Source organism: Triticum urartu, chromosome 4A, assembly GCF_056163025.1.
Source record: "Triticum urartu cultivar PI428250 chromosome 4A, HENAU_Tu73, whole genome shotgun sequence".
Classification (NCBI taxonomy): Eukaryota; Viridiplantae; Streptophyta; class Magnoliopsida; order Poales; family Poaceae; genus Triticum; species Triticum urartu.
Window position 1 is genome coordinate 494,766,895 of NC_141876.1, and position 9,182 is coordinate 494,776,076.

A 9,182-nucleotide genomic window follows, 5' to 3' on the forward strand; every position below is an offset into this window, starting at 1 on the left:
TCTTGCTGAAGCCAGAGGCCTCAGTCGAGGCCATTCAAGGGCTCTAGCAATGACTACCTTACATGTGAGATGATCCTCCAGGGAGCCCTTCCACTTCTGCTGTCTCACTTAATTAATTAGGAGTACTTAAGTACCACTAATTATTACTGCCTAATTTTCCTGTTGGAGTTAAACAAATCTTTAGTAGGACCCTATGTTGAATCATGTACGTGTGTATGTTTGTCTATGGAGGTGAATCATGTGGTGGATCAGGGAGGGAATATTATTAGTGTCATGACATAATAGTGCTATTGTTTTGCATGTCAATTTATTGCCATTGGTTCAATGAGGCAATGTTTTGCGTATTGTCCATCATGAATTTGATGCTACTGGTTGAGTAATATGCTAATGTCTTCCTATCCTTTCTCACTAAGCTAATGAAGGTTTCACCTTGTTCCTACTTGTGCAAACAGGGATCATGTTGTGCCAATCATACATTAAATGGAACTACACAAGACAATACAATGAACTGTATCCCAGCCAGTGCTTTAACTATGCTGGAAGTTCTTGATAATCTTTCGATATAATCTCAGCACTGGTAAACAAGAGTGATTTCAACCATACATTTGAAGTGCACAAAAAATATACTATTGTGTGATTCCAGTGAGTGCTTTATCATCTCTTATGGGACTACATGAATAAGCTTTTTCTCAGGTTGGTACGGGCCTAAGGCCTTCATCCATATTAGTTTGTTGTCATCTCTATTTGTATCGTGCTACTGTCATGAGAAACTCATTTATCTTTGCACGTTAAAGTTTTGCAACCTATGATAAATGGCAATGCTTTGAGTGTTGAGTTGAGCTAATTGGCACTGATTAAATAATCTAATACCTCTCTTTAACAAGACTACTATGTTGCTAACTTTACCCATTAAGATAATGAGGGTGCTTCTATTTGTTAGTGTATGTTTCATAAACTAGTCCCACTATTACAGTAATCTCACTCTCTCAATATATGTGCCAACATGGATGCTCGATTTTGGTGGAACTGCACAAAAACTTTGGGTGCTTCATTGCCTCGACAACTTCCGTCCTTTCCTGTCAGTTGCTAAACTTCGCATGCTTTCTTCCTTTGTTGTCAGTCGCTTGGCTTATCTCGGCTTCCAGTCAAAGGAAATAGTAATTGATATGCTACCTCACACAGGTTGGTACTGGTCTTTATCCTGATTATTGTGCCTGTCATATGTATTGGTAATTTGGTATTGTGCTACTGTTTGCCGATTTCATAAAGGATTAATTTGGAGCCTGAACTCGCAGGCAAATCATTACATCGGGTGATTTCAGTAGAACTGCACAAAATGATCAGATGGACAGGTACTTATGCTGCTGCTATGTACTCCAAAGTTCACTCAGACAAGCATCGATGTTGACAAGAAGTGCCTATATTCATTCGAGTATCAACTGGCGTCAACCAATTGTCAAACTCCAAGTGTTAGGAGAGTGAACGCCAAAAATATTGCTTGGTGCATAGCCCAGAAAAACGCAGTCCAGTCTTTGGTCCCAACTTGTGCCTTTTGGTTATCAGCACATATGGTAGCGAACTATATGGCATGGAGTCTAAAGATTCCAGACAAGTTGGTTGACGCGTATATTCATCTGGCACTTAATCAGTCTGCACGCCAAGGATGCTCCATTTCAGTTGAACTGCACAAAAAATTTGGGTGGTTCATTTTCTCAACCGCCTCCTTTCTCGTCTTCAATGTAGAATTTTGGCGAGATACAGGACCAAGATGACCCAGTAAATTGGTTGGATGAAAGTAGTGGCCAAGTTGCTCAAACCTCCCTGGGCACGAGGCCACTATTTGAGGATAAACCTACCAGCAAAGTTCAGATTGTATGTGATGTCTCTTATGTACTCGAAAGTTTACTCATACAAGAACTAATTTTAGCAAGAAGTACCTCCGATTGAACACCATTTACCAGTATGTACCCTAGGTAATTAAAGTTCGTCCATGGATCATATTGGATGTGATCTCAATCATTTGGATGCATAAACATACTGAATATGCGTATATCTGAATCTTTTTGTAAATTATGTATGAATATTGTCGTGTGATCTATCAATCATTTGGATGCATAGATATGCTGAGCTTGTGTATATATGAATCTTTTGAGTTGTTGATTGTGAATGTTGGCTATGGATATGAACGTGTCCTGTGAACCTGAGTTTGATATGAATGTTTACCTTTTTTGTTGTATTTGTGTGTGAACTTGTTAGTATGCCTACTGTGGGGTATAAAACGTAGGTCTCTTATAAAAGTAATGCCGTGTCCAATTTATGTTTTCCCTTCTAACCACCGCGGCTGTGCTACCGTGCACCCGAACCAGTGAAGTTTCCCACTCCTCTCCATCTGCGACTCCACTGCAGCTTAATAAATAGTAACGTCTTCGGTTTTAGCCCGGTTTTCCGTAGATTAACCAGGCAATTCTCTTCTTCTTAATTAATCGACGAGGCAATTCTTTTGCCTCCATTTCGAAAAAAAATAGTAACGTCTAACTGAGCCAGTTAGTTAGATGCGTACACTTGGTGTAGTAGGATCTTTATTTAGTTTGATGCATACACTTGTTCTTTTTTGGTAGCCCTTTTGTAATGATGGCTAATGTTTGGTTTGGAAGAGAGAGCTGCGTCTTCACTCTTCTGGCCTGCTTACTGCTTCTATTGCACCCCCAGCCCTGGTTGCTGCTGCTGTTGTTTTCAATGTACAATCAGTAGTATATTTTGTCTGTTGGTTGAATAAATGTGTTGTTAGAACGACAAACACAATGTTTTGGAAGTTGTTGCACGGTTCGATCCTTTAGTGCCCCGTACTGTACGTAGCGCATACTATTTATCATACGGAACACTTTTTTTTGAAACTCAGAACACATTTCCACTTATTGATAACATGCAGCCCACTGATGAAGGCCCAATAGAGAAGCCCATAATTAACTGGAAGGGAGGCTCTCACATGAATCCGGCCCAGGTATATGCTCATGGTCCCCTAAACATAAATAAGTAAATAAATAAATAAAGCTAAATGCTCATGCACCAGTTCTTCGGGAAAATAGGTAGCCCAGTATTTCTTTTTGAAGAATACCCAAGCTAGGCCTATTTGTTTTCTCCGAATTACTGGGTTGCAAATATTTCAAGACGAGGAGGGATGCATTCCGGCCTGGCTTAAGAGTATGGTCAATGTCTGTTAAAAGTAATATCAAAAGGGGTTGAAAATTCCATAAAAATTTATAGCAAATGGGATATAAATTTCTTTTTTTGTTTTTGTTCTTCACTGATATCTTATACGTATTTCATTGGATTTAACATGACATAGTACTAATTTATTTTTAAATTTGTTTTAGTATGGCTATTAATTTTTGGATTAAGAATATTTCGTTCCCCAGCAAAAATTTGCGAATTTTCAAAATTTCCCACATATTTAGTTAATTTTTTGACCCTGGTACTAATCAGAAAATGGCCAGCAATTCTAAAAATGGAAAACGGGCTGCAATAAATTCCATATGAATTAGAAAATGAGTAAAAATTATAAAAATAATAGCAAATGGGTTGTAGACACCACAGATTTCGAGGCTGACTTGTTTACGTAAGGCTTTGTCAGTGAACACACGATTCTAGCAGCAGTTAGTGTTGGATGTCCATCCAACGGCCGACGTGCTTCTTCAATCTCTGATCTTCCTGCTCCAGCCGCCTAAACTAGCGCCAGCGGGACTGCCTGCTCCCTCCTCTTGTGGCCCGCTGTGATGCCGCGCAGGCTTCCCCGGCCCACCCTACTCCCTCCGCTGGCCTGGCCACACACAACCAACTGCCTCCTTATTACACGAAAAAAATGATTCCTCCCACTGATATCTGGGGCGCACCGGTTGGGAGGCTGACCTGTGGGCCTACTAAGTTGACGCGTACGCAGGGCTTGTCAACTTAGTCAACAAACGATTCTAGCAGCAGTAACCGTTGGATTTGAATCGAACAGTACTACTGCTTCTTCAATCGCTGCTCTTCTTGCACCAGCCGCCCAAACCAGCGCCAGGGAGACCGCCTGCTCCTGCCTCCAGTGGCCGGCTGTGCTGCCGATGAGGCCTCATCGCCCCCTACTACTCCCACCGCTAGTCAGGCCCTGCGGCGATGGCAGCCTCACACCGCAGCCGAACCAGTGAACCCTCGTAGTCCTCTCCGCGCGGGCTTCCACTGTCGCGTCGTCCCCTTCCTAGGCCTCGCCGTCGTCCACCGCCGTGGTGCTCTCCTCGCGGCGTGGTCAACGTGGTCAAGGAACAACTTCCATCGGAAGAGTACTGTATGTGGAGAGGCTAACAGCTGGGTCCACGGCCACATCCTAGTTTTTTTGTGATTTGCCAAGTAAGTCGCTTTGTCGGGCCTATTGGGCTGCAAATCTTTCAAGACGAGGAGAGCTTTCATTCGGCTGGCCGAGAAAATGGCCCATCAGTAATGAGAAATGGGTTGTATATTTTTAAAACACATCAAACCGGCAATTAGTTTCAAATATCTTTTTTTTCATTTTAAGATTTTAAATTACATTAATCTTAAAGCATGGAGAATTTGTTGGATTTATATTGATATACATTTATTTTTAAAATCAGTTTGAATGTGAGTCGAAATTTCGGGATTAAAAACAGTTCGGACCTCACCTAAATATGCAAAATTTCGTATAATTTTTTAACCGTGGCCACAATATGGGCTGTAATGCTAACAAAAAGAATATGGGCTCCAAAAAAACCTTAATAATTAGCAAATGGGCTGTAAATTATTAGAAATAATGGCAGATGGGCTGTATGCTGTTTTCCACAGATTTGAGGCTTTCCTAAAAAAAGGTTGACGCACAAGCAGTGACTGTTGGATGGCCATCCAACGGCCGTCGTGCTTCTTCAATCTCTGCTCTTCCTGCTCCAGCCGCTCAAACAGGCGCCGGCGGGACTGCCTGCTCCCTCCTCCCCGCGGCCGGCTCTGCTGCCGCGCAGGCCTCACCGCCCCACCATACTCCCAACGCTGGCCTAGCCATCCCTCTACTCACCCACACCTGCTGTTATTCTCCGGCGACGGCAGACGAACCAGCAAACCCTCATACAGTCGTACTCCCCTCTACATGGGAAACAACTGCCGAGTCTTCCCTGCCTCCGTGTCGTTCCCTTCCTAGGCCTCACCGTCGTCCACCGCCCTGGTGCTCTCGGCGCGGCCTGGTCAACGTGGTCAATGACCGACATGCATCTGAAGTGAACTGTACATGGAGAGGCCAACAGCTAGGTCCACGGCCGCACGCAAGGAAATGCCTCCTTATTACGCGCAAAATAATGATTCCTCCACCTGACATCAGGGACCCACCGAAAGGTCCTCTGTATTTCGTGAAAAAAAACATTACCGCCGCTGACAGCTCGGACCCACCAGCTATATCTTCGCACGCAAGGAAGTGTCTCCTTATTACGCTCAAAAAATGAATACCCCCCTGCTAGCTGGGACCCACCTTGGTGGGAGGCTGACTTGTGGGCCTACTAAGTTGACGGGGACGGAGGGCTTTGTCAACTTAGTCAATATGCACGATTCTAGCTCCAGTGACCGTACGATGTCCATCCAACGGTCGTAGTGCTTCTTCAACCTCTGGTCTTCTTGCTCCAGCCGCCCAAACCAGCGCTGGTCGTGCCTCGTGCTCCTGCCTCCCGTGGCCGGCTGCGATGCGGCGAAGGCCTCACTGCCCCTACTACTCCCACCGCTGGCCAGGCCATCCCTCTACTCACCCATACCCCTGTTATTCTGCGGCGACGGCAGCCTCACACCGCAGCAAACCAGTGAACCCTCGTACTCCTCTACGTGTGGGCATCAACTGCCACGTCTTCCCCGGCTCCGCGTCGTCCCCTTCCTAGGCCTCGCCGTCGTCCACCGCCCTGGTGCTCTCCGCGCGGCGTGGTCAACGTGGTCAAGGAACGACTTCCATCGGACGTGGACTATACATGGAGAGGCTGATAGCTGGGTCCACGGCCGAAGCAAGGAAGTGCCTCCTTATTACGCGGAAAATAATGATTCCTCCACTTGACAGCTGGGACCCACCGGACGGGCCACTGTATTTCGTGAAAAAAACGTTTCCCCTGACTGCTGGGACCCACTAGCTACATCTTCGCACGCAAGGAAATGCGTCCGGGCAAAAAAATGATTCGCCCCCTGACTGCTGGGACCGACCAGCTACATCTTCGCAGGCAAGGAAGTGCCTGACAGTCGGGACCCACCTGGTCGAAGCATACGTAGCGTTGTCATTCTGGTCGCGAACGTGTACGTACATACTGGTCGATGTAGAGGCGCGCACGTGTCGTAGTAGAGGCGCGCACGTGTCGTAGTAGAGGCGCGCACGTAGCATTTACACGTATGTACAGCGGCCAGGGTGCAAGAAAGAAAATACGGCCACATATGTGTACATACAGGCGGGGTCTCGAACGCCTACTCGCGCATACGTACGGCCAGGGCTCGTGTGCATGGCTGGGTCGAAACGGAGAAACAGCGTCGTCGTCGTGTTCATGGGGAGGCAACGGAATGCGTCGTGTTCATCGGGAGGGCTTGGACGGAACAGGCGATGGAAACGAGGCCTGGCGTACCGCAGAACGGAGGAAACGGCCTTGTGTTCGACCGGCCACGTTTGAAACAGGATCCTATTCATCGGGAGGGGTCTGGCGTACCGCAAAACGGAGAAAACGGACCTCCTACGGTCGAAACGGGGGTCCTGTTGATCGGGAGGGGTGTGGCGTACCGCAAAACGGAGGAAACGGACTTGTGTTGGAGCTCTACGGTCGAAACGGGGGTCCTGTTCATCGGGAGGGGTGTGGCTTACCACAAAACGGGACTCCACGGGATACTGTTCATCTCCACCGTCGACCTCCTCCAACCTCCACGGGCTCCTGTTCATCCAGCCTCCACGGGCTCCTGTTCATCCAGCCTCCACCGCGCGCCACTCCACCGGCTACTGTTCAACCACCCCTTCACCGTCTACTGTTCATCCAGCCCTCCACACCACGGGGTCCTGTTCAACCACCCCTCCACGGGCTCCTGTTCATCCAGCCTCCACCGCGCGCTACTCCACCGGCTACTGTTCAACCACCCCTTCACCGTCTACTGTTCATCCATCCCTCCACACCATGGGGTCCTGTTCAACCACCCCTCCACCATCTACTGTTCATCCAGCCCTCCACACCATGGGGTCCTGTTCATCCACCCCTCCACGGGCACCCCTCCACCGTCTACTGTTCATCCAGCCCTCCACCACACCACGGGGTCCTGTTCATCCAGAGGCAACGCCCCCGCTCACTGTTCATCCAAACCCCCCCCCACAACGCTCACTGTTCATCCCATCGATCGGCTTCAGTTAGCAGCAGTAGCGAAGGAATCGCTCGATCGGGTTCAGTTAACAGCCATCGATCGATCGCTCAGGTTCAGTAACGCGTAGCCTGCAGTGCAATCGCTCGGGTTCAGTTAGAGCCCAACGCCTCGCTCGGTTTCAGTTAGAGCCAACGCCTCGCACACACGCGCGTACGTGTATGAGGGAAACGCGCATTTCTCGGCCCCCGACCTCCCACCGTAACCGGGAACTCCCCGAAATTTTCCTCCCCCTCGCTTCTACCACGGTTTTTTCCATCATGGACGGCCCAAAGAATGTCATGCAGCTGCTTCTCCGGCCCGCCCAGGACGAAAAGCCCATTTTCTGTCATGATTTTTTGTCATAGAAGTAGGAGCCCACCACATCTATGATGATACTAGGTTTTGTCACAATTATCGTCATAGAAGTGTCATATGTATGACATAAAAAAAATTCGTTCGGCCCAAAATGTCACGGATGTGTCTTTTTTTTGTAGTGCTCCCAGGAGTGCCCTAGCCGCGGAGGCGAACATGCCGAGCCGGCGGAGCTGGAGTCGTTATCCCTCGACGGCATGCCCGATCAACTCAATAAGCAGAAGGAGTTCATCCAAGGCTTAATGGAGTTGCTGAAGGAGAGCCTCGATGACATGCCCGCTGAGCTCAATCAGCAGGGGGAGTTGACCGCCGGCTTGGTGATGCTGCTGAAGAAGAGCATTGCCTCGGAGAAGAAGGCGACCGGCGAAATCCTGCGACTTCGGGAGGACAATGCGAAGCTCTGCCACGAGATCGACGTGTTGAAGGAGAAGAACACCGGCTGGAAGAAGCTGCATGAGAATAGTAGTTCCTCGATGAAGATGATGTAGGCCCTCGCCATGGAACAGAAGGAAGAGTTGGCGAAGCTCCGCATCGAGCACCCGGCTGCTATCAAGGTACGTAATATGGCCGTGGAATAGATGATGAAGGCTCGCGTCAAGAAATGCCGCGTCATGGACACAATGATGAAGATGGTGGAGGAGACGCGCAAGGAGATGGAGGTCGTGGAGGCAATGAAGAAGCAGTTACGACTCCGCGGCGAATTAGATCATTTGGGGTGATAATCTTCCTTCTTCTTTTGCTCATGTGTTTCATCTTTTTCTTCGGGTGTTTCGCCGCACGTGTCATGTTCTCTGCGAGGCATGAATAGAACAATGTTTTTTTGAGGGAATGAATAGAACAATGCTAACAATGAGATGACTAGCAAATTAGATCATTTTTTATCACCATATGGCACTGGGTTGCCGTGTTTCGTGCTCCTTCGTCGCAGTACTACTCCATTAGAAAACTTGAGTATACCGCACGGTTCTTTGCTCCTCCTCGATCAGGTCGTCGGCGCATTTATACGAGCAGTCAAATCACAAGGCCCCGCCTTCCAGCAGTAATGAGCCGTCAAATCACAAAGGCCCTCGCCTCTCGTGAGACCGACCAAGCTAGACTGCCCCGCCCTCTAGCCTTTTAAAAAATGTATACTTTTGTACAGCAGTAGTATCGATGGATTGCGCCATGGAGCAAAACTTGAAATTAAAAAAAGGTGGTACATATAGAGAGCGCTCGTCGCCAAATTATGCATATAGTACTATTAAAAAGGCTAGTCATAATAATTATATCCAGCACAACCCACCCCTCAAATAAAACTAAGAGGGTGCTTGGATACATTTTAGTCTCATGACTAAAAGTAGTGGGACTAAAACATGCTAGCCTCACCCATGCTTGGATCCAAATACTAAAAAGGCTAAAATCAAGTTAATGAGCATTTATTATCCTCCAAA